A 24,701-nucleotide genomic window follows, 5' to 3' on the forward strand; every position below is an offset into this window, starting at 1 on the left:
TATTATCCACTTTTTTGTCTTTTTTGCATAAAAAAAACATTTTCAGTGTCTCGCTGACTGTCCAGACACCAATATATCTGTTTCATAGAGTCTGGTGTAGGCCAGAGAACTAGAACTGTGTTTTTCCTCTTCCACGGTTCAAATCTGAGTGTTATCAACCTGCTTGCCTTTTTTCCATAAAAAAAAAAACAGTTTGAGTGTGTCGCTGACTGTTCAGTCACAAATATATCTATTTTAACCAGTCTGGAATACACCAGGAAATTATAACTGTGGTTTTGCAGTTCCACGGTTCCAATCTCTGTATTATCCTCTTTTTTGCATAAATAAAACATTTTCAGTGTCTCGCTGACTGTTCAAACACCAAGATATCTGTTTAAAAGAGTCAGGTGTAGGCCAGAGAACTAGAACTGTGTTTTTCCTCTTCCACGGTTCAAATCTGGGTGTTATCAACCTGCTTGCCTTTTTTCCATTGAAAAAAACAGTTTGAGTGTGTCGCTGACTGTTCAGACACAAATATATCTATTTTAACAAGTCTGGTATACACCAGGAAATTATAACTGTGGTTTTGCAGTTCCGCGGTTGAAATCTCTGCATTACCCACTTTTTTGTTTTTTTGCATAAAAAAAACATTTTCAGTGTCTCGCTGACTGTTCAGACACCAATATATCTGTTTAAAAGAGTCTGGTGTAGGCCAGAGAACTAGAACTGTGTTTTTCCTCTTCCACGGTTCAAATCTGGGTATTAGCAACCTGCTTGCATTTTTTACAAAAACAGTTTGAGTGTGTCGCTGACTGTTCAGACACAAATATATCTATTTTAACAAGTCTGGTATACACCAGGAAATTATAACTGTGGTTTTGCAGTTCCACGGTTCAAATCTCTGTATTATCCACTTTTTTGTCTTTTTTGCATAAAAAAAAACATTTTCAGTGTCTCGCTGACTGTTCAGATACCAATATATCTGTTTAAAAGAGTCTGGCGTAGGCCAGAGAACTAGAACTCTGTTTTTCCTCTTCCACGGTTCAAATCTGGGTGTTATCAACCTGCTTGCCTTTTTTCCATAAAAAAAACAGTTTGAGTGTGTCGCTGACTGTTCAGACTCAAATATATCTATTTTAACAAGACTGGTATACACCAGGAAATTATAACTGTGGTTTTGCAGTTCCACGGTTCAAATCTCTGTATTATCTACTTTTTTGCATAAATAAAACATTTTCAGTGTCTCGCCGACTGTTCAAACACCAATATATCTGTTTAAAAGAGTCTGTTGTAGGCAAGAGAACTAGAACTCTGTTTTTCCTCTTCCACGGTTCAAATCTGGGTGTTATCAACCTGCTTGCCATTTTTCCATAAAAAAAAAACAGTTTGAGTGTGTCGCTGACTGTTCAGACACAAATATATCTATTTTAACAAGTCTGGTATACACGAGGAATTTATAACTGGGGTTTTGCAGTTCCACGGTTCAAATCTCTGTATTATCCACTTTTTTGTCTTTTTTGCATAAAAAAAAACATTTTCAGTGTCTTGCTGACTGTTCTGACACCAATATATCTGTTTAAAAGAGTCTGGTGTAGGCCAGAGAAATAGAACTGTGGTTTTCCTCTTCCACGGTTAAAATCTGGGTGTTATCAACCTGCTTGCCTTTTTTCCGTAAAAAAAAACAGTTTGAGTGTGTCGCTAAATGTTCAGACACAAATATATCTATTTTAACAAGACTGGTATACACCAGGAAATTATGACTGTGTTTTTGCAGTTCCACGGTTCAAATCTCTGTATTATCCACTTTTTTGTCTTTTTTGCATAAAAAAAACATTTTCAGTGTCTCGTTGACTGTTCAGACACCAATATATCTGTTTCATAGAGTCTGGTGTAGGCCAGAGAACTAGAACTGTGTTTTTCCTCTTCCACGGTTCAAATCAGGGTGTTATCAACCTGCTTGCCTTTTTTCCAGAAAAAAATACAGTTTGAGTGTGTCGCTGACTGTTCAGTCACAAATATATCTATTTTAGCAAGTCTGGTATACACCAGGAAATTATAACTATGGTTTTGCAGTTCCACGGTTCAAATCTCTGTATTATCCACTTTTTTGCATAAATAAAACATTTTCAGTGTCTCGCTGACTGTTCAAACACCAAGATATCTGTTTAAAAAAGTCTGGTGTAGGCCAGAGAACTAGAACTGTGTTTTTCCTCTACCACGGTTCAAATCTGGGTGTTATCAACCTGCTTGCCTTTTTTCCATAACAAAAAAACAGTTTGAGTGTGTCGCTGACTGTTCAGACACAAATATATCTATTTTAACAAGTCTGGTACACACCAGGAAATTATAACTGTGGTTTTGTAGTTCCACGGTTCAAATCTCTGTATTATTCACTTTTTTTCATAAAAAAAAACATTTTCAGTGTCTTGCTGACTTTTCAGACCCCAATATATCTGTTTAAAAGAGTCTGGTGTAGGCCAGAGAACTAGAACTGTGTTTTTCATCTTCCACGGTTCAAATCTGGGTGTTATCAACCTGCTTGCCTTTTTTCCATTAAAAAAAAACAGTTTGAGTGTGTCGCTGACTGTTCAGACACAAATATATCTATTTTAACAAGTCTGGTATACACCAGGAATTTGTAACTGTGGTTTTGCAGTTCCACGGTTCAAATCACTGTATTATCCACTTTTTTGTCTTTTTTGCATAAAAAAAAACATTTTCAGTGTCTCGCTGACTGTTCAGACACCAATATATCTGTTTAAAAGAGTCTGGTGTAGGCCAGAGAACTAGAACTGTGTTTTTCCTCTTCCACGGTTCAAATCTGGGTGTTATCAACCTGCTTGCCTTTTTTCTATAAAAAAAACAGTTTGAGTGTGTCGCTGACTGTTCAGACACAAATATATCTATTTTAACAAGTCTGGTATACACCAGGAAATTCTAACTGTGGTTTTGCAGTTCCACGGTTCAAATCTCTGTATTTTCCTCTTTTTTGCATAAATAAAACATTTTCAGTGTCTCGCTGACTGTACAAACACCAAGATATCTGTTTAAAAGAATCTGGTGTAGGCCAGAGAACTAGAACTGTGCTTTTCCTCTTCCGCGGTTCAAATCTGGGTGTTATCAACCTGCTTGCCTTTTTTCCATTAAAAAAAACAATTTGAGTGTGTCGCTGACTGTTCAGACACAAATATATCTATTTTAACAAGTCTGGTATACACCAGGCAATTATAACCGTGGTTTTGCAGTTCCACGGTTCAAATCTCTGTATTATCCACTTTATTGTCTTTTTTGCATAAAAAAAAACATTTTCAGTGTCTCGCTGACTGTTCAGACACCAATATATCTGTTTAAAAGAGTCTGGTGTAGGCCAGAGAACTAGAACTGTGTTTTTCCTCTTCCACGGTTCAAATCTGGGTGTTATCAACCTGCTTGCCTTTTTTCCATAAAAAAACAGTTTGAGTGTGTCGCTGACTGTTCAGACTCAAATATATCTATTTTAACAAGACTGGTATACACCAGGAAATTATAACTGTGGTTTTGCAGTTCCACGGTTCAAATCTCTGTATTATCCAATTTTTTGTCTTTTTTGCATAAAAAAAACATTTTCAGTATTTCGCTGACTGTTCAGACACCAATATATCTGTTTAAAAGAGTCTGGTGTAGGCCAGAGAACTAGAACTGTGTTTTTCCTCTACCACGGTTCAAATCTGGGTGTTATCAACCTGCTTGCCTTTTTTCCGTAATAAAGAAACAGTTTGAGTGTGTCGCTGACTGTTCAGACACAAATATATCTATTTAAACAAGACTGGTATACACCAGGAAATTATAACTGTGGTTTTGTAGTTCCACGGTTCAAATCTCTGTATTATTCACTTTTTTGCATAAAAAAAAACATTTTCAGTGTCTCGCTGACTGTTCAGTAGAGATGAGCGTTGTTCTATTCGAACTGTTCGCCAATCTCAAATTCGAGCTGTTTTGGGCGGTGTTCGAGCCGTTCGGCGAACACGAACGATTTGAGAAAAATTAGGCTGTTCGAGGTTATGTTCGGTAACTGTTCGTGCACCAAAATCATAACTGGATTTTTTCTCAGTAATGATGAAAATTAATGTCAATACGCAGTTTGAGTGTACAGCGGGGTGGGGGGAGGGGCAGGGGATGGATCTCTGCAGGAATAATGAAGATCTCCATTTTTTTTTCTCTTTCCTGCATTTGCAGTGGGGAGGTGCAGTCTGTCAGCCTATCAGCAGCGCACACACGGAGCGAACTGCTGTTTTTCACACAAGCAAGGGCATGTGTCATTGGCAGTGTATGTCACATGTCCTTGCTCTATAAGACCAAGCCATTTTCCCCGTCGCCACCATTTTCTCACTGCTGCAGCTGCGTGTTAGACGGCACCGCTGTTGCTGTGTGCGCTATACCTTGTTAATTTCAAGCCAATTTTCGCACAAATATACAGATAGCTTGGGAGTAGGGAATAGTTGTGATTGCAGTCCTTTTAAGGACTAGGTTACAGCATTTCCTATGACTTTTATCAGGCAGGTCTGTGCTCTTAAATAGATAGATTGTGGGAGTAAAGACTAATTGTAATTGCAGTCCTTTTCAGGACTAGGTTACATCAGTTCCTATCAGTTTTTGCCAGGCAGGTCTGTGCCAGTGCTGTGCAAGTTTTTTTCACAGCATTTGGCTGAATCTAGCAAAGCTAATCCTTTTTGGCCTATTGCAGAGTGTGTTAGTCAGTGGAGTAGCCTATCTGTGTTGCAAGATATACCACCTGTGTATAGAATACCAATTTTTTTACTGCACCTAGTGAAGTAAAATCTTTTGGGCATAGCATCATTCTATTAGTCCATCTATACTGACCTCCATCAGGTTGCAAATTGAATATAATTTTTTTCTGCATCTAGCTCTGAAAAAATATTTGGGCTTCTAGCAGTGTGTGGGACTTGTTCTATTAGTCCATCTATACTGACCTCCATCAGGTTGCAAACTGAATATAATTTTTTTCTGCATCTAGCTCTGAAAAAATATTTCACCTTCTAGCAGTGTGTGGGACTTTCTCTATTAGTCCATCTATACTGACCTCCATCAGGTTGCAAATTAAAAATAATTTTTATCTGCATCTAGATCTGAAAAAATATTTGGCCTTCTAGCAGTGTGTGGGACTTTCTCTATTAGTCCATCTATACTGACCTCCATCAGGTTGCAAATTAAAAATAATTTTTATCTGCATCTACCTCTGAAAAAATATTTGGGCTTCTAGCTGTGTGTGGGACTTGTTCTATTAGTCCATCTATACTGACCTCCATCAGGTTGCAAACTGAATATAATTTTTTTCTGCATCTAGCTCTGAAAAAATATTTGGCCTTCTAGCAGTGTGTGGGACTTTCTCTATTAGTCCATCTATACTGACCTCCATCAGGTTGCAAATTGAATATATTTTTTTTCTGCATCTACCTCTGAAAAAATATTGGGCTTCTAGCTGTGTGTGGGACTTGTTCTATTAATCCATCTATACAGACCTCCATCAGGTTGCAAACTGAATATATTTTTTTTCTGCATCTAGCTCTGAAAAAATAGTTGGCCTTCTAGCAGTGTGTGGGACTTTCTCTATTAGTCCATCTATACTGACGTCCATCAGGTTGCAAATTAAAAATAATTTTTATCTGCATCTAGCTCTGAAAAAATATTTGGCCTTCTAGCAGTGTGTGGGACTTTCTCTATTAGTCCATCTATACTGACCTCCATCAGGTTGCAAATTAAAAATAATTTTTATCTGCATCTACCTCTGAAAAAATATTTGGGCTTCTAGCTGTGTGTGGGACTTGTTCTATTAGTCCATCTATACTGACCTCCATCAGGTTGCAAACTGAATATAATTTTTTTCTGCATCTAGCTCTGAAAAAATGTTTGGCCTTCTAGTAGTGTGTGGGACTTTCTCTATTAGTCCATCTATACTGACCTCAATCAGGTTGCAATTTAAAAATAATTTTTATCTGCATCTAGCTCTGAAAAAATATTTGGCCTTCTAGCAGTGTGTGGGACTTTCTCTATTAGTCCATCTATACTGACCTCCATCAGGTTGCAAATTAAAAATAATTTTTATCTGCATCTACCTCTGAAAAAATATTGGGCTTCTAGCTGTGTGTGGGACTTGTTCTATTAATCCATCTATACAGACCTCCATCAGGTTGCAAACTGAATATATTTTTTTTCTGCATCTAGCTCTGAAAAAATAGTTGGCCTTCTAGCAGTGTGTGGGACTTTCTCTATTAGTCCATCTATACTGACGCCAATCAGGTTGCAAATTAAAAATAATTTTTATCTGCATCTAGCTCTGAAAAAATATTTGGCCTTCTAGCAGTGTGTGGGACTTTCTCTATTAGTCCATCTATACTGACCTCCATCAGGTTGCAAATTAAAAATAATTTTTATCTGCATCTACCTCTGAAAAAATATTTGGGCTTCTAGCTGTGTGTGGGACTTGTTCTATTAGTCCATCTATACTGACCTCCATCAGGTTGCAAACTGAATATAATTTTTTTCTGCATCTAGCTCTGAAAAAATGTTTGGCCTTCTAGTAGTGTGTGGGACTTTCTCTATTAGTCCATCTATACTGACCTCAATCAGGTTGCAAATTAAAAATAATTTTTATCTGCATCTAGCTCTGAAAAAATATTTGGCCTTCTAGCAGTGTGTGGGACTTTCTCTATTAGTCCATCTATACTGACCTCCATCAGGTTGCAAATTAAAAATAATTTTTATCTGCATCTACCTCTGAAAAAATATTGGGCTTCTAGCTGTGTGTGGGACTTGTTCTATTAATCCATCTATACAGACCTCCATCAGGTTGCAAACTGAATATAATTTTTTTCTGCATCTAGCTCTGAAAAAATAGTTGGCCTTCTACCAGTGTGTGGGACTTTCTCTATTAGTCCATCTATACTGACGTCCATCAGGTTGCAAATTAAAAATAATTTTTATCTGCATCTAGCTCTGAAAAATATTTGGCCTTCTAGCAGTGTGTGGGACTTTCTCTATTAGTCCATCTATACTGACCTCCATCAGGTTGCAAATTAAAAATAATTTTTATCTGCATCTACCTCTGAAAAAATATTTGGGCTTCTAGCTGTGTGTGGGACTTGTTCTATTAGTCCATCTATACTGACCTCCATCAGGTTGCAAACTGAATATAATTTTTTTCTGCATCTAGCTCTGAAAAAATGTTTGGCCTTCTAGTAGTGTGTGGGACTTTCTCTATTAGTCCATCTATACTGACCTCAATCAGGTTGCAAATTAAAAATAATTTTTATCTGCATCTAGCTCTGAAAAAATATATGGCCTTCTAGCAGTGTGTGGGACTTTCTCTATTAGTCCATCTATACTGACCTCCATCAGGTTGCAAATTAAAAATAATTTTTATCTGCATCTACCTCTGAAAAAATATTTGGGCTTCTAGCTGTGTGTGGGACTGGTTCTATTAGTCCATCTATACTGACCTCCATCAGGTTGCAAACTGAATATAATTTTTTTCTGCATCTAGCTCTGAAAAAATATTTGGCCTTCTAGTAGTGTGTGGGACTTTCTCTATTAGTCCATCTATACTGACCTCCATCAGGTTGCAAATTAAAAATAATTTTTATCTGCATCTAGCTCTGAAAAAATATTTGGCCTTCTAGCAGTGTGTGGGACTTTCTCTATTAGTCCATCTATACTAACCTCCATCAGGTTGCAAATTAAAAATAATTTTTATCTGCATCTACCTCTGTAAAAATATTTGGGCTTCTAGCTGTGTGTGGGACTTGTTCTATTAGTCCATCTATACTGACCTCCATCAGGTTGCAAACTGAATATAATTTTTTTCTGCATCTAGCTCTGAAAAAATATTTGGCCTTCTAGCAGTGTGTGGGACTTTCTCTATTAGTCCATCTATACTGACGTCCATCAGGTTGCAAATTAAAAATAATTTTTATCTGCATCTAGCTCTGAAAAAATATTTGGCCTTCTAGCAGTGTGTGGGACTTTCTCTATTAGTCCATCTATACTGACCTCCATCAGGTTGCAAATTAAAAATAATTTTTATCTGCATCTAGCTCTGAAAAAATATTTGGCCTTCTAGCAGGTTGTGGGACTTTCTCTATTAGTCCATCTATACTGACCTCCATCAGGTTGCAAACTGAATATATTTTTTTTCTGCATCTACCTCTGAAAAATATTTGGGCTTCTAGCTGTGTGTGGGACTTGTTCTATTAGTCCATCTATACTGACCTCCTTCAGGTTGCAAATCGAATATAATTTTTTTCTCCACCTAACCGAGCCAATAGTTTTGGCCTAATACCACAGTTTGGCCACTCAGCTCTGCTCGGTTCCCATCCATTCTTTTTTTGTGCAAACAACTCCAGAGTTGTGAATTAGTTAACCACCAAAATGAGTGGAAAAAGGCCTGCTGCTGGTGGAAAGGGGAATAGGCGTGTTGGGAAGGGGAAAAAAGGTTGTGTCCGTGGGGTAGGTGTTAAAGCAACAGTAACATCTGCAGAAGAAAGACCATCTTCCAGCCAAACTAAAATGTCTACTTCTTTTAGCGGACAATGTGATAAGATCCCTTTCTTACGGCCACGCCAATCGCTACAAATTCCAGATGAGGCACAAAAACAGCAGGTGCTTCAACGGATATCAAGTGCTCCTTTAAGTGGGCTCTCCTCCACATCAACTTCAACATCACAAATACTCCAGTCCTCAAAGGTGTCACCCCAATCGCACTTGCTTCCTCACAGCTCCCAAATCTCCAGCTGCCCGTCTGAGTATGAGGTAGAACAGATGGTTGAGTCTGCAGAGCTGTTTACTCATACTATAGCCTGGGAATCAGAGGTCGACTCCAGCGCTTCTGTGAATCCAGACGAGGAAATGATCTGCACTGATGCCCAGAATCTTTATGAGTCGGATCCAGGACCAGACGCAGAAGGTTCTGACCATAATGTAGACCCTCATTCCCAAACTGTAACTCCTGTTGGTGGAGACAATGAGGAAGACGATGATGAGACTCAAATACCTGATTGGAGCGACAACTTTAGTTTTTTGTCAGGGCAGGAACAGGTTGGCTCTGAGGACGACGGGTGTGATAACGCACAGGGTGATGATGATGAGGTTGGAGATCCCACTTATTGTCAACCCACAGTCAGCCAAGAGATGAGGTCAGCAGAGGAGGTGGAGGAAGATGCTAGTGACGACGAGGTCAGGTTGCGCCTTCCTGGACAGAGACGTAGTACTGGAAGCACGTCAACAACTACATCCTCAAACACAACTCTGCCTCTCACCACAAGTCGTGGTGGCTCTTCAGGTCGCATGGGTGCTAAGCCTTGCATAGCCTGGGCATTTTTTCAGATCGATAAAGATGACCCAACTCGTGTTATCTGTAACATTTGTCAGCAAAAGCTAAGTAGAGGCCAAAAAATACATAGTTTGAGTACTTCATGCATGAACCGGCACATGGACATGAAGCATAAGTTGCAGTGGGAAGCTCAGTGTGCTACAATGCGGCCTAGCCGGCCGGGCCAACCACCGTCTGCCATATCTTGTGCATCCGCGGCCTCTTCATCCTCTGTGACTGGGGGGATAGCAGTCACACCTGTTTTGGGGCGCAGACCTGCCACCTCTTTACCCGCAACAGCCAGCGTGATTGGCAGGTCATCATTTTCTTTGGAGGTGGTAACACCAGCTGGTGTTGAGCGCTGTCCGACATCGATAGCACCACCTTTGGATCAAGGCAACCTAACATGTCCGCCTGCATCTTCCTCACAGACCGGCAGTTTGCCGGGGACACCCTTATCAACCCCGTCTAAGCACAATAGCCAGCCCTCGGTCCCTCAGATGTGGACAAGTAAAAGACCATTTCCTCCTAGCCATGAGAAAGCTAAGAGGTTGAATTTCACCATCTGCAAGCTCTTGGCTACAGAAATGCTGCCTTTCCGCCTGGTGGACACAGAGGATTTTCGAGACCTTATGTCCGTCGCAGTACCCCAGTACCAGATGCCCAGTCGGCACTACTTCTCAAAGAAAGGTGTGCCTGCGCTCCACCAGCATGTTGCACACAACATCACCGCTTCTTGGAGAAACTCTGTGTGTGACAGGGTGCATTTCACCACAGACACTTGGACGAGTAGGCATGGACAGGGGCATTACATGTCGCTGACTGGGCACTGGGTAACTATGGTGACAGCAGGACAAGGGGCTGCTGTCCAAGTCTTGCCGTCCCCACGAGTTGTGCGTCAATCCTCTTTATGTCAAAGTTCCTCCACTGCTTCTGCCTCCTCAACCGACTCTCGGTCTTCCACCTGCACCCAAAGCCTGTCTGGTCATGCCACAAGCTTTCTAACTGCGCAGAAGGGATCCTGCACACATCCTTACTATTCTGGCAGTAGGGCTCAACGTCATCAGGCGGTTTTTACTTTGAAATGTCTGGGAAATGTGAGTCACACAGCTGAGGAGTTGTGGTCAGCTCTGGAGAACCAATTTCATGAATGGTTGTCTCCACTGGACCTGAAACCAGGGAAGGCCATGTGCGACAATGCTGCAAACCTGGGTGCGGCCCTTCGCCGGGGCAATGTCACACACGTGCCTTGTATGGCTCACGTGTTGAACCTGGTTGTCCAGCAATTTTTAGCCCACTATCCCAGACTAGATGGCCTTCTGCAGAGGGCACGGTCGCTGTGTGCTCACTTCCGCCGTTCGCATCCCGCAGCTCAGCGACTTACATCTCTACAGAAGTCGTTGGGCCTGCCACTTCACCGGCTAAAATGCGATGTGCCTACCCGGTGGAATTCAACTCTGCACATGTTGCAGCGACTGTGGCAGCACCGACAAGCCCTGGTGCAATACGTTCTGACGTATAGCCTGGGCCAACGAGATCCAGAGGTGGGGCAAATCACGCTGGAGGAGTGGTCTCAGATCAGGGACCTATGCACCCTTCTGCACAGTTTTGAAATGGCGACGAAGATGTTTAATGCTGACGATGCCATTATCAGCATGACTATTACGGTGATTTACATGCTGGAGCACATGTTAAACAGAATTCGGAGTCAGGTGGTGGCACAAGAGGAGGTGGAGGAAGTAGAGGAGGAGGAGTTGTATGCGGAAGGGCTAACATCTGCAAGGTCCAGACGGTCGGCAGCACCAAGGCGGCAGGCATGTGAGGGTGGGGGAGATGGTTTTACCAGGGTGCATGGTAGCAGCCAAACTAGTGAGGAAGGTGCAGGAGCCCAGGAAGAAGTGGAGGACGAACTAATGCAAGACTCATCAGATGAGGGAGACCTTGATCACATTTCTGTTGTGTGAGGTTGGGGGGAGAGGACAGAGGAAGGAAGCATGATTGTTACCTCGCCACCAACACAACAGGGACTTGGTGCTCCTGGATGCGCAACACACATGAGTGCCTTCTTGCTGCACTACCTGCAACATGACCCTCGAATTGTGAGAATTAGAAATAATCCTGACTACTGGGTTGCCACACTGTTAGATCCCCGGTACAAAAGTAAATTTGCCGAAATTATTCCTGCCATAGAAAGGGATGCACGCATGCAGGAGTATCAGCAGAGACTGTTGCAGAATCTTACATGTGCTTTTCCACAAAACACCAGTGTTGCACGTAGTGAATCTCACAGTTCCAACTTGCCAACCGTGGGACCGTCAAGTGTTCAGCACTCAAACCGTAACAGAACCACAGTATCTGCTGGTAACATCAATTTTGCGGAATCATTTCACCACTTTTTTAGCCCATCCTTTGCAAGGCCACAGGAGACAAGAAGTCTGACACAAAGTCAACGCCTAGAGACGATGGTACAGGAGTATCTCCAAGTAAACATTGAAGCCATGACTGTGTCACTGGACCCTTGCTCTTTTTGGGCTTCCAATCTGGATAAATGGCCGGAGCTAGCCACTTACGCCTTGGAGATCTTGTCATGCCCCGCAGCCAGCGTTCTGTCCGAACGTGCGTTCAGCTCTGCTGGTGGTGTGCTGACAGATAAGCGCACGCGGCTCTCCACTGATAATGTAGACAGACTCACGTTCATAAAGATGAACAAATCATGGATCCGAAATGACTTTTCTACCCCTGTGTCATCCTGGGGAAAGTAAAAGCTTGATGATTGGTTAAAATCACCCTACCAACCGTTTTAAGCATGTTTATCTGTATCTTGGCTGGAAAATAATTTGGGCTTTGTAGCAGTGTGCAGCACTGATTCTATTAGGCCATCTATAATAAGCTCCACCAGATTTAAAATTACTAATCATGTTTATCTGTATCTAGGCTGGAAAATAATTTGGGCTTTGTAGCAGTGTGCAGCACTGATCCTATTAGGCCATCTATACTAAGCTCCACCAGATTTAAAATTAATAATAATTTTTAGCTGCACCTAGCCCGGAAAATAATTTTGGGGCTCCGAGATGCGCAAGACACATAAGTGCCTTCTTGCTTCAGTACCTGCAACATGACCCTCATATTGTCAGAATTCGAAGTAATCATGACTACTGGGTTGCCACACTCTTAGATCCCCCAAACTTTTCGATCAACCTTTTCATTTTAATAAAGAACAAAAAAATGGTCATTTTTGAAATTATAAGCATTAGCAGGTTATTAGAAACTGAAATCAAACAGTTTTCAACTCAAAACTTTATTCTAGGTGATGTTACATTTTCACATAGGACCCCTTGTTCGAAAGGAGCTTCTGAACTCTCTCGTCCATTGAATTTGTCAGGTTTTGGATGGTTTCTGCTTCAATTGTTTTGCATGAGGACAGAATACCCTCCCAGAGGTGTTGCTTAGATGTGAATTGCCTCCCGCCATCATAGACACTCCTTTTGATGATGCTCCAGAGGTTCTGAATGGGGTAGAGGTCAGGGGAGCATGGGGGTCACACCATAAGTTTGTCCCCTTTTATGCCCATATCAGCCAGAGATGCAGATGTTTTATGTGCAGCATGAGATGGTGCATTATCATGCAAAAGAATGATCTTGCTGTGAAATACACGGTTCTTCTTCTTGAACCATGGCAGGAAGTGCTGTTTGAGAAAATCCACATACATTATGGAGTTCATCTTTAGCGCCTTCAGGGATCCTAAAGGGGCCGACAATCTCTCTCCCCATGATTCCAGCCTAAAACATTACTCCACCTCCTCCTTGTTGGCGCTGTAGCCGTGTTTGCGTGGGGTGTCCATCAATCAGCCATCCTCCACTCCATCCATCTGGACCATCGAGCGCTGCACGGCACTCATCTGTGAACAAAACAGTTTTGAAATCAGTCTTCATGTAATGTTTAGCCCACTGGAGCCGTTTCTGCTTGTGTGAAGTGGATAGAGGAGGTCGACAGGATGGCGTATGCACAGCTGCAAACCTCTGAAGGACCCTGCATCTTGTTGTTCGGGGGACGTTGGAGGCACCAGCAGCTTCAAAAACTTGTCTGCTGCTATGACAAGGCTTTTTTGCCGCTGCTCTTTTAACCTGACGTAATTGCCTGCAGGAAAGAGTCCTCAATTTGCCCTTATCAGCACGCACATGTGTGTACTGTGAATCAGCTACATACTTCTTGATTGCCAAGACACTTCATCCTGATCATCGCACAATGTTGATTGTAGTCATGCCTTGACCTAAACACTCCACAATTTGTTGCTTCTCAGCAGCCGACACATCCTTTTTCTTTCCCATTTTGGCAGAAAATGTAGGCTGCTTAATAATGTGAGACAGCCTTCTTAAGTAGTCTTGCCTTTCATTGGACACACCTGCCAAACTAATTAGTAGTGTTGAGCCACCCCCGTAGTGTTCGGGTTCGGTTCGTCGAACACCGGGATGTTCGAGGAACTGTTCGTCGAACTGTTCATCGAACACCTTAGAACACCGTCGAACACCGTTAAAACCAATGGCAGGCAAACAAAAACACATAGAAACACATAGAAAACACCTTCAAAGGTGTCCAAAAGCTGACAAACTGCTCAGAAGACGCTTTCTTTAAAAAAGCCGGCCGGCAATTCAGCAGCGGCATACACCGGTACCCGACAATTTAGACAAGAAGGAATAGAGCCTCACACATAGATTAGATAGATAGAAACATGTCAGTCACATATATATGAAGTACAGTGACAGTGTTGCTTACTGTACTTGTCATTTAGTGTAAAGGATTTATTAAAAAATATAATAGTGTTTTCATGCACTGTCTCTTTAAAAAAGCCGGCCGGCAATTCAGCATCTGTACCCGACAATTTATAACAGACAGAATAGAGCTTCACACATAGATTAGATAGATAGAAACATGTCAGTCACATATATATGAAGTACAGTGATAGTGTTGGTTACTGTACTTGTCATTTAGCATTAAAATAAAGGATTTATTATTAAAAAAAATTGGCGTGGGGTTCCTCTTAATTTTAGTCTCTAGCGGAGGTTAAGCAGACAGCTGGGGCAGATGTTTGAAGCCTGGGAAGGGGGTAATACCCACGGAGCTTCCCAGGCTACTAATATGAGCCCCCAGCTTAATACATAGCCTTTACTAGCTATTAAAATGGGGGACCCCCCCAAAAAAATGACGTGGGGTCCCCCCTAATTTAATAGCTAGCAAAGGCTAGGCAGACAGCTGGGGGCTGATATTAATAGCCCAGGAAGGGAGCCATGAATATTGGCCCCCTCCCAGGCTAGAAACACCAGCCGTCAGCCGCCCCAGAAATGGCGCATTCATAGGATGCGCCAATTCTGGCACTTAGCCTCGCTCTTCCACGCTGCCCTGTAGCGGTGGCAGGGGGTAATATTGCTGGGGTTGATGTCAGCTTATAATGCCAGCTGACATCAAGCCCAGGTTAGTAATGGAGAGGCGTCTATAAGACACCCCCATTACTAACCCCATAGTCAAAGTTAAAAGAAAACACAAACACCCAGAATAAAGTCCTTTAATTGAAATAAAGACACAATCCTTTATTGTTCTAAATTAAACCATACTTACCATCACGCCCATTCCAGCTGAAGCCAACGATCTCCTGCAATAAAAGAAAAATAATAAAGCAACATCATCCTTACCTTTCCATGGTTCCCACGACAGCTTCAGCTCTGCTACATCGAGATGACAGGCTGGACCGCAGCAGAACGCTGCCATACAGCCTGTCATCCCGCAGACACTGAGAAGCGCAGGCATGCTTGCGCTCTGCAGTGTCTGGCTGTGACGGCATAAAGATGAGACGAGTTCATGTCCAATGAACTCGGCGCACCTCATGCACGTCACTGACAGCGTGGGAAAATTCTCACGCTGAAGCGCTGAGTGCAGGAGAATTCTCCCACGCTGTAAGTGACGTGCATAAGGTGAGCTCATATCCAATGAACTCAGCTCACCTCCTGCACGTCACTGACAGCGTGGGAGAATTCTCCTGCACTCAGCGCTTCAGCGTGAGAATTCTCCCACGCTGAAGCGCTGAGTGCAGGAGAATTTTCCCACGCTGTCAGTGACGTGCATAAGGTGAGCTCATGTCCAATGAACTCAGCTCACCTCCTGCACGTCACTGACAGCGTGGGAGAATTCTCCTGCACTCAGCGCTTCAGTGTGAGAATTCTCCCACGCTGAAGCGCTGAGTGCAGGAGAATTTTCCCACGCTGTCAGTGACGTGCATGAGGTGAGCCGAGTTCATTGGACATTAACTCGGCTCATCTGGATGCCCTCACAGAGAGACACTGTGGAGCGCAAGCAAGCCTGCGCTTCTCAGTGTCTGCGGGATGACAGGCTGGATGGCAGCGTTCTGCTGCGGTCCAGCCTGTCATCTCGATGTAGCAGAGCTGAAGCTGTCATGGGAACCATGGAAAGGTAAGGATGATGTTGCTTTATTATTTTTCTTTTATTTCAGGAGATCGTTGGCTTCAGCTGGAATGGGCGTGACGGTAAGTATGGTTTAATTTAGAACAATAAAGAATTGTGTGTTTATTTCAATTAAAGGACTTTTTTCTGGGTGTTGTGTTTTTTTTAAATACTTTACTAGAAATTCATGGTGGTCATGTCTAATATTGGCGTGACCCCATGAATTTTGGGCTTAGGGCCAGCTGATAATGCCAAGCTGGCCCTAACCCCTTTATTACCCAGTGAGCCACCGCATCAGGGCCCTGGATGAGTTGGGTACAGCGCCAGAAGATGGCGCTTCTATGAACGCGCCATTTTCTGGGGTGGCTGCGGACTGCAATTTGCAGCGGGGGTGGCCCAGAAAGCTTGGGCCTCCCTGCGCTGCGGATTCCAGCCCCCAGCTGCCTAGTTGTACCTGGCTGGACACAAAAACAGGGCGAAGCCCCACGTCAATTTTCTTTAAATTATTTCATGAAATAATTAAGAAAAAAAGGGCTTCCCTATATTGTTGTGTCCGGCCAGGTACAAATAGGCAGCTGGTGGTTGGGCGCAGCCCGCTCCTGCCTGCTGCACCTGACTGGACACAAATATAGTGCGAAGCCCCACGTCAATTTTTTTTTAATTATTTCATGAATTTCCTGAAATAATTTAAAAAAATTGAAGTGGGGCTTCGCACTATATTTGTGTCCAGCCAGGTACAGCAGGCAGGAATGGGCTGCCCCCAACCACCAGCTGCCTATTTGTACCTGGCCGGACACAACAATATAGGGAAGGCCTTTTTTTCTTAATTATTTCATGAATTTCATGAAATAATTAAAAAAATTGAAGTGGGGCTTCGCACTATATTTGTGTCCAGCCAGGTACAGCAGGCAGGAACGGGCTGCCCCCAACCACCAGCTGACTATTTGTACCTGGCCGGACACAACAATATAGGGAAGGCCTTTTTTTCTTAATTATTTCATGAATTTCATGAAATAATTAAAAAAAAAATACGTGGGGCTTCGCCCTATTTTTGTGTCCAGCCAGGTACAACTAGGCAGCTGGGGGCTGGAATCTGCAGCGCAGGGAGGCCCAAGCTTTCTGGGCCCCCCCCGCTGCAAATTGCAGTCCGCAGCCACCCCGGAAAATGGCGCGTTCATAGAAGCGCCATCTTCTGGCGCTGTACCCAACTCATCCAGGGCCCTGGTGCGGTGGCTCACTGGGTAATAAAGGGGTTAGGGCCAGCCTGGTATTATCAGCTGGCCCCAAGCCAAAAATTCATGGGGTCATGCCAGTATTAGACATGACCGCCATGAATTTCTAGTAAAGTATTTAAAAAAAACACAACACCCAGAATAAAGTCCTTTAATTGAAATAAACACACAATTCTTTATTGTTCTAAATTAAACTATACTTACCATCACGCCCATTCCAGCTGAAGCCAACGATCTCCTGCAATAAAAGAAAAATAATAAACCAACCTCATCCTTACCTTTCCATGGTTCCCACGACAGCTTCAGCTCTGCTACATCGAGATGACAGGCTGGACCGCAGCAGAACGCTGCCATCCAGCCTGTCATGCCGCAGACACTGAGAAGAGCAGGCATGCTTGCGCTCCTCAGTGTCTCGCTGTGACGGTATCCAGATGAGCCGAGGTCATGTCCAATGAACTCGGCTCACCTCATGCACGTCACTGACAGCGTGGGAAAATTCTCACGCTGAAGTGCTGAGTGCAGGAGAATTCTCCCACGCTGTCAGTGACGTGCATGAGGTGAGCTCATGTCCAATGAACTCAGCTCACCTCATGCACCTCACTGACAGCGTGGGAAAATTCTCCTGCACTCAGCGCTTAAGCGTGAGAATTCTCCCACGCTGTAAGTGACGTGCATGAGGTGCGCTGAGTTCATTGGACATGAACTCGTCTCATCTTTATGCCGTCACAGAGAGACAATGTGGAGCGCAAGCAAGCCTGCGCTTCTCAGTGTCTGCGGGATGACAGGCTGGATGGCAGCGTTCTGCTGCGGTCCAGCCTGTCATCTCGATGTAGCAGAGCTGAAGCTGTCGTGGGAACCATGGAAAGGTAAGGATGAGGTTGCTTTATTATTTTATTTTTATTACAGGAGATCGTTGGCTTCAGCTGGAATGGGCGTGACGGTAAGTATGGTTTAATTTAGAACAATAAAGAATTGTGTCTTTATTTCAATTAAAGGACTTTATTCTGGGTGTTTGTGTTTTTTTTAACTTTGACTATGGGGTTAGTAATGGGGGTGTCTTATAGACGCCTCTCCATTACTAACCTGGGCTTGATGTCAGCTGGCATTATAAGCTGACATCAACCCCAGCCCTATTACCCCCTGCCACCGCACCAGGGCAGCGTGGAAGAGCGAGGCTAAGTGCCAGAATTGGCGCATCCTATGAATGCACCATTTCTGGGGCGGCTGACGGCTGGTGTTTCTAGCCTGGGAGGGGGCCAATATTCATGGCTCCCTTCCTGGGCTATTAATATCAGCCCCCAGCTGTCTGCCTAGCCTTTGCTAGCTATTAAATTAGGGAGGACCCCACGTCATTTTTTTGGGGGGGTCCCCCATTTTAATAGCTAGTAAAGGCTATGTATTCAGCTGGGGGCTGATATTAGTAGCCTGGGAAGCTCCGTGGGTATTACCCCCTTCCCAGGCTTCAAACATCTGCCCCAGCTGTCTGCTTAACCTCCGCTAGAGCCTAAAATTAAGGGGAACCCCACGCCAATTTTTTTAATAATAAATCCTTTATTTTAATACTAAATGACAAGTACAGTAACCAACACTATCACTGTACTTCATATATATGTGACTGACATGTTTCTATCTATCTAATCTATGTGTGAAGCTCTATTCTCTCTGTTATAAATTGTCGGGTACAGATGCTGAATTGCCGGCAGGCTTTCTTAAAGAGACGGTGCATGAAAACACTATTATTTTTTTTAATAAATCCTTTACACTAAATGACAAGTACAGTAAGCAACACTGTCACTGTACTTCATATATATGTGACTGACATGTTTCTATCTATCTAATCTATGTGTGATTCTCTATTCCTTCTATTCTAAATTGTTGGGTACAGATGCTGAATTGCCGGCCGGCTTTTTTAAAGAGATGGTGCATGAAAACACTATTATTTTTTTTGATAAATCCTTTACACTAAATGACAAGTACAGTAATCAACACTGTCACTGTACTTCATATATATGTGACTGACATGTTTCTATCTATCTAATCTATGTGTGATTCTCTATTCTTCTATTCTAAATTGTCGGGTACCGCTGCTGAATTGCCGGCCGGCTTTTTTAAAGAGACGGTGCATGAAAACACTATTATTTTTTTTGATAAATCCTTTACGCTAAATGACAAGTACAGTAAGCAGCACTTTCACTGTACTTCGTATATATGTGGCTGACATGTTTATATCTATCTAATCTATGTGTGAAGCTCTATTCTTTCGGTTCTAAATTGTTGGGTACCGGTGTATGCCGCTGCTGAATTGCCGGCTTTTCATGTTTCACTGTTGGCACTGTTCCCTTCGATTTGGGCAATCACTGTAATGCCACAACCACCATGGCTGTGGCATTACAGTGAGTGGCAGACAATCTCTGCATGATTGGTGCTCTAAATAGCGCCAGACATGCAGTACACGCTTTTGGTGCATGAACAGTTATCGAACATAACCTCGAACAGCCGAATTTTTTGCAAATCGTTCGGGTTCGTCGAACAACTCGAACACCGCCCAAAACAGCTCGAATTTGAGATTGGCGAACAGTTCTAGTCGAACACCGCTCATCTCTACTAATTAGCACAGGTGTCTGCAATTGCTTACAGTGATATTAAGAGCCCTGACACACATCACCATCAATGAGTTTAACTGACAAACAAACAAATTCTTCCCTTATCACACCTAAACACTTTTTGCATAATAATTTGGAACACAGTGTACATGTGCTTTTCCACAAAACACCAGTGGTTCACGTAGTGAATCTTACTGTTCTAACTTGCCAACCGTGGTCTGTATGGAGTTGTTCAATAAAGGGCCCAAAATTAAGATAACATAGATGGGAGAGGTCTCTATGAATAGGAATTCCTAAGTATTTGATACCCTGTGAGGGCCAGGCAAAGGGAAAGTTGGACTGGATGGAATCCTATATGGATTTAGGGAGGGAGACATCGAGGGCCTCAGACTTCGCTGCATTGATTTTAAAATTTGACCATGTAACAAAGTGATCTATTTCAGCCATAACAGCATGGATGGATATATTTGATTGAGTGATATATACTAGGACATCATCAGCAAATAGAGAGCACTTGTACTCGGTGCCTCCCACCTCAATCCACCTAATATTGGGGTTATGGCGAATTGATGAGAGCAGGTGCTCCGTCACTAGGATGTATAAGAGAAGGGACAGAGGACATCCCTGCCTTGTCCCATTGGTGATTGTGAAAGGTGATGAAAATGTTCTGATGCACCCCCTGGGCCTTGGGACACCCGGAGCCGGACCCTTTTTGGTGGATGCTGGTGGTTGTAGTCTTTGTGGCGGCGACCCGGTTCCGTGGCTCAGGGTGGTCAAACCAGTGGCGGAACTATTTATGTGGTTTTGATGTTTAAATGTCCGACTACGCCACCCGTGGATTGCGGTCAGAGTGAACCGCCGCTGCAGGGCAGACCGCTGAGGCTGGTGTTGTGGGTGCAGCAGAGCGTAGCATAACTCCCCACGGGAGGAGTATAGCCCCAGGGCAGTGTATGCGGAGGATGGGGGTGATGGTGCAGGGCAGCAGCAGTAACGACACGGAGTCAGTGATGCAGTCCAGGGCCTTTACTCACAGTTCTTATTATCCAGACCACGTCTGCAGGTAATGGCTGCCCACGTCGTACTGTGCTCACCAGGTGAGGGGCTCAGACAACTCCCAGATAACTTTGGAGCGCTTCACAGGACCCCCTTTGTGTGTCCTTTGTTTGGCCTTTCTTACCAACCCTTCTGTCCGGCTGCCTCGGGCCTCCTCTTGGTAAACTTGGCGCCAGTTTCCCTGACCCTATGTGGTGCCTTCCTAGCGGGTGTAGCGAGGGGCTGCGCCACATAAAATGTCAGAGCCTCCGGTTTCTAGCTGAGGGTCGTTTCCTGCCTCCACTAGTTTCGGGGACCGGTCTCCCCCTTTGGCCTGACCCCTCCACGCAGGTGGATTCGGGCGTGCGGTGGTGACTCACCCGTCCGCACCCCTGGGATCCCTTCATTCCTCATTCCTGGAGCCTTCTCCGCTCCTCTTCCTTCCTTCTCCCTCTTCCAGGCCTGGGCCTCTGTTACTAGGCCCGCCTCCGGAGCAGAGCTCATGCAGAGCCCCTGCTCCCTGCCACTTCTGCTCAGACTTCTCTGCACTGAACTAAGATGGTGCCCACCTTTTATACTCCCTTCTCAATGCACCCAGGAACTGCTTCCTCCCTGCTCCTGCACTACAGGGTTCCCCTTCCTCAGTGTTCCCTCCCCCCACTCCAGCCAGGGACAGGGACTGTCGTGCCCATCTCAGAGGCATATTGGTCGCCCTGCCCCACGGCAATGTGGTGTAATGCATGCAGGTGTCGGGTCCTGATCCACACTCCATCCTTACCTGAGAGTGAGATATCACACCTCTGGGTGAGGTGCAATACCTCTGTAGCAACCGAACCCTCAGGGTGCTACAGTTCCATTTATCTTCAGCCTAGGTGACGTATTGTGATACAGGGCCGTGATTTTGGCTATAAAAGGGTCCCCTAGACCCCTACCCCAAGCTTTTTAAGAGAATCATATATGGCGTGCCAGGAGACTCTATGGAATGCTTTCTCAGCATCCAACGAGAGTATTTAATTACAAATTTTTAACTGCATCTAGCCCAGGAAATACTTTGTGCCTAGTAGCAGTGTCTGCTAGTCAGCGGATTATCCCGGCTGTTAAGCAATCTACACCACCTGTAGTTTGGACACTTAATTTTTTCAAAGGAAATGCTTCGGGACCACGGGATACTCAGTGAAGAGCATCAGGATGCACCCCAAGGCATAGGGGCTGGGACTGGCAGTAGGATGCCTTGCGGTGGACAGCCGAGCTCGATCCTTATAAAAGCTTTTTAACTGCAGCAGCTTTAGTGGACGCTACTGGAGCTGGAATTACGCGGCTGCTGGCATGAGACTTGCCCTCCAATAGATCCTTGTAAATGGATTTAAAGTGTATTCATTCAAATTAGAGAGACAATTTAAATTAAAAAGCTTAGAGCTGCCTCCACCACAGGGGGGCTCGCTCGACCCACCAGCGGACAGGCACCAGTATTGGGAGAGGGGGGCTGGCCGTCAGGGTTCACCGCGGCTCTGGCACAAACCCGGCGACACGGAGGTGGCACGGGCAGGAGCGGACTGAACGTGTCGGCTTCACACTTTTTGGATTTTAGAAGGGCATGACATGCCTATATTTGTGTCTCCCCCTCCTTTTACTCCTCCACCTCTTTTCTTTTCGCATGACTATATGTACTTGTCACTTTTCCATGTGTTAGTTGTGTCTTCTGAGCAGTTTGTCAGCTTTTGGACACCTTTGAAGGTGTTTTCTATGTGTTTCTATGTGTTTTTGTTTGCCTGCCATTGGTTTTAACGGTGTTCGAAGGTGTTCGACGAACAGTTCGACGAACAGTTCGGCGAACACACGGGTGTTCGACGAACCGAACCGAACTCGAACACTATGGGGGTGGCTCAACACTACTGTTCAGACACCAATATATCTGTTTAAAAGAGTCTGGTGTAGGCCAGAGAAATAGAACTGTGTTTTTCCTCTTCCACGGTTCAAATCTGGGTGTTATCAACCTGCTTGCCTTTTTTCCATAAAAAAAAAACAGTTTGAGTGTGTCGCTGACTGTTCAGACACAAATATATCTATTTTAACAAGTCTGGTATACACCAGGAATTTATAACTGTGGTTTTGCAGTTCCACGGTTCAAATCTCTGTATTATCCACTTTTTTGTCTTTTTTGCATAAAAAAAAACATTTTCAGTGTCTCGCTGACTGTTCAGACACCAATATATCTCTTTAAAAGAGTCTGGTGTAGGCCAGAGAACTAGAACCGTGTTTTTCCTCTTCCACGGTTCAAATCTGGGTGTTATCAGCCTGCTTGCCTTTTTACCATAAAAAAAAAAAGCAAAAAAACAGTTTGAGTGTGTCGCTGACTGTTCAGACACAAATATATCTATTTTAACAAGTCTGGTATACACCAGGAAATTATAACTGTGGTTTTGCAGTTTTGCGGTTCAAATCTCTGTATTATCCACTTTTTTGTCTTTTTTGCAAAAAAAAAACACTTCAGTGTCTCGCTGACTGTTCAGACACCAATATATCTTTTTAAAAGAGTCTGGTGTAGGCTACAGAACTAGAACTGTGTTTCTGCTCTTCCACGGTTCAAATCTGGGTGTTATCAACCTGCTTGCCTTTTTTCTATAAAAAAAACAGTTTGAGTGTGTCGCTGACTGTTCAGACACAAATATATCTATTTTAACAAGTCTGGTATACACCAGGAAATTATAACTGTGGTTTTGCAGTTCCACGGTTCAAATCTCTGTATTATCCACTTTTTTGTCTTTTTTGCATAAAAAAAACATTTTCAGTGTCTCGCTGACTGTTCAGACACCAATATATCTGTTTAAAAGAGTCTGGTGTAGGCCAGAGATCTAGAACTGTGTTTTTCCTCTTCCACGGTTCAAATCTGGGTGTTATCAACCTGCTTGCCCTTTTTCCATAAAAAAAAACAGTTTGAGTGCGTCACTGACTGTTCAGACTCAAATATATCTATTTTAACAAGTCAGGTATACACCAGGAAATTATAACTGTGGTTTTGCAGTTCCATGGTTCAAATCTCTGTATTATCCACTTTTTTGTCTTTTTTGCATAAAAAAAACATTTACAGTGTCTCGCCGACTGTTCAGACACCAATATATCTGTTTAAAAGAGTCTGGTGTAGGCCAGAGAACTAGAACTGTGTTTTTCCTCTTCCACGGTTCAAACCTGGGTGTTATCAACCTGCTTGCCTTTTTTCCATTAAAAAAAACAGTTTGAGTGTGTCGCTGACTGTTCAGACACAAATATATCTATTTTAACAAGTCTGGTATACACCAGGAAATTATAACTGTGGTTCTGCAGTTCCACGGTTCAAATCTCTGTATTATCCACTTTTTTGTCTTTTTTGCATAAAAAAAACATTTTCAGTGTCTCGCTGACTGTTCAGACACCAATATATCTGTTTAAAAGAGTCTGGAGAAGGCCAGAGAACTAGAACTCTGTTTTTCCTCTTCCACGGTTCAAATCTGGGTGTTATCAACCTGCTTGCCTTTTTTCCATAAAAAAAACAGTTTGAGTGTGTCGCTGACTGTTCAGACTCAAATATATCTATTTTAACAAGACTGGTATACACCAGGAAATTATAACTGTGGTTTTGCAGTTCCACGGTTCAAATCTCTGTGTTATCCACTTTTTTGTCTTTTTTGCATAAAAAAAAACATTTTCAGTGTCTCGCTGACTGTTCAGACACCAATATATCTGTTTAAAAGAGTCTGGTGTAGGCCAGAGAACTAGAACTATGTTTTTCCTCTTCCACGGTTCAAATCTGGGTGTTATCAGCCTGCTTGCCTTTTTACTAGAGATGAGCGGTGTTCGACTAGAACTGTTCGCCAATCTCAAATTCGAGCTGTTTTGGGCGGTGTTCGAGTTGTTCGACGAACCCGAACGATTTGCAAAAAATTCGGCTGTTCGAGGTTATGTTCGATAACTGTTCGTGCACCAAAAGCGTGTCCTGCATGTCTGGCGCTATTTAGAGCACCAATCATGCAGGGATTGTCTGCCACTCACTGTAATGCCACA

This window comes from Phyllobates terribilis, unplaced genomic scaffold (genome assembly GCF_046119375.1).
Source record: "Phyllobates terribilis strain yellow unplaced genomic scaffold, ASM4611937v1 Scaffold_1__5_contigs__length_1240528914, whole genome shotgun sequence".
Lineage (NCBI taxonomy): Eukaryota > Metazoa > Chordata > Amphibia > Anura > Dendrobatidae > Phyllobates > Phyllobates terribilis.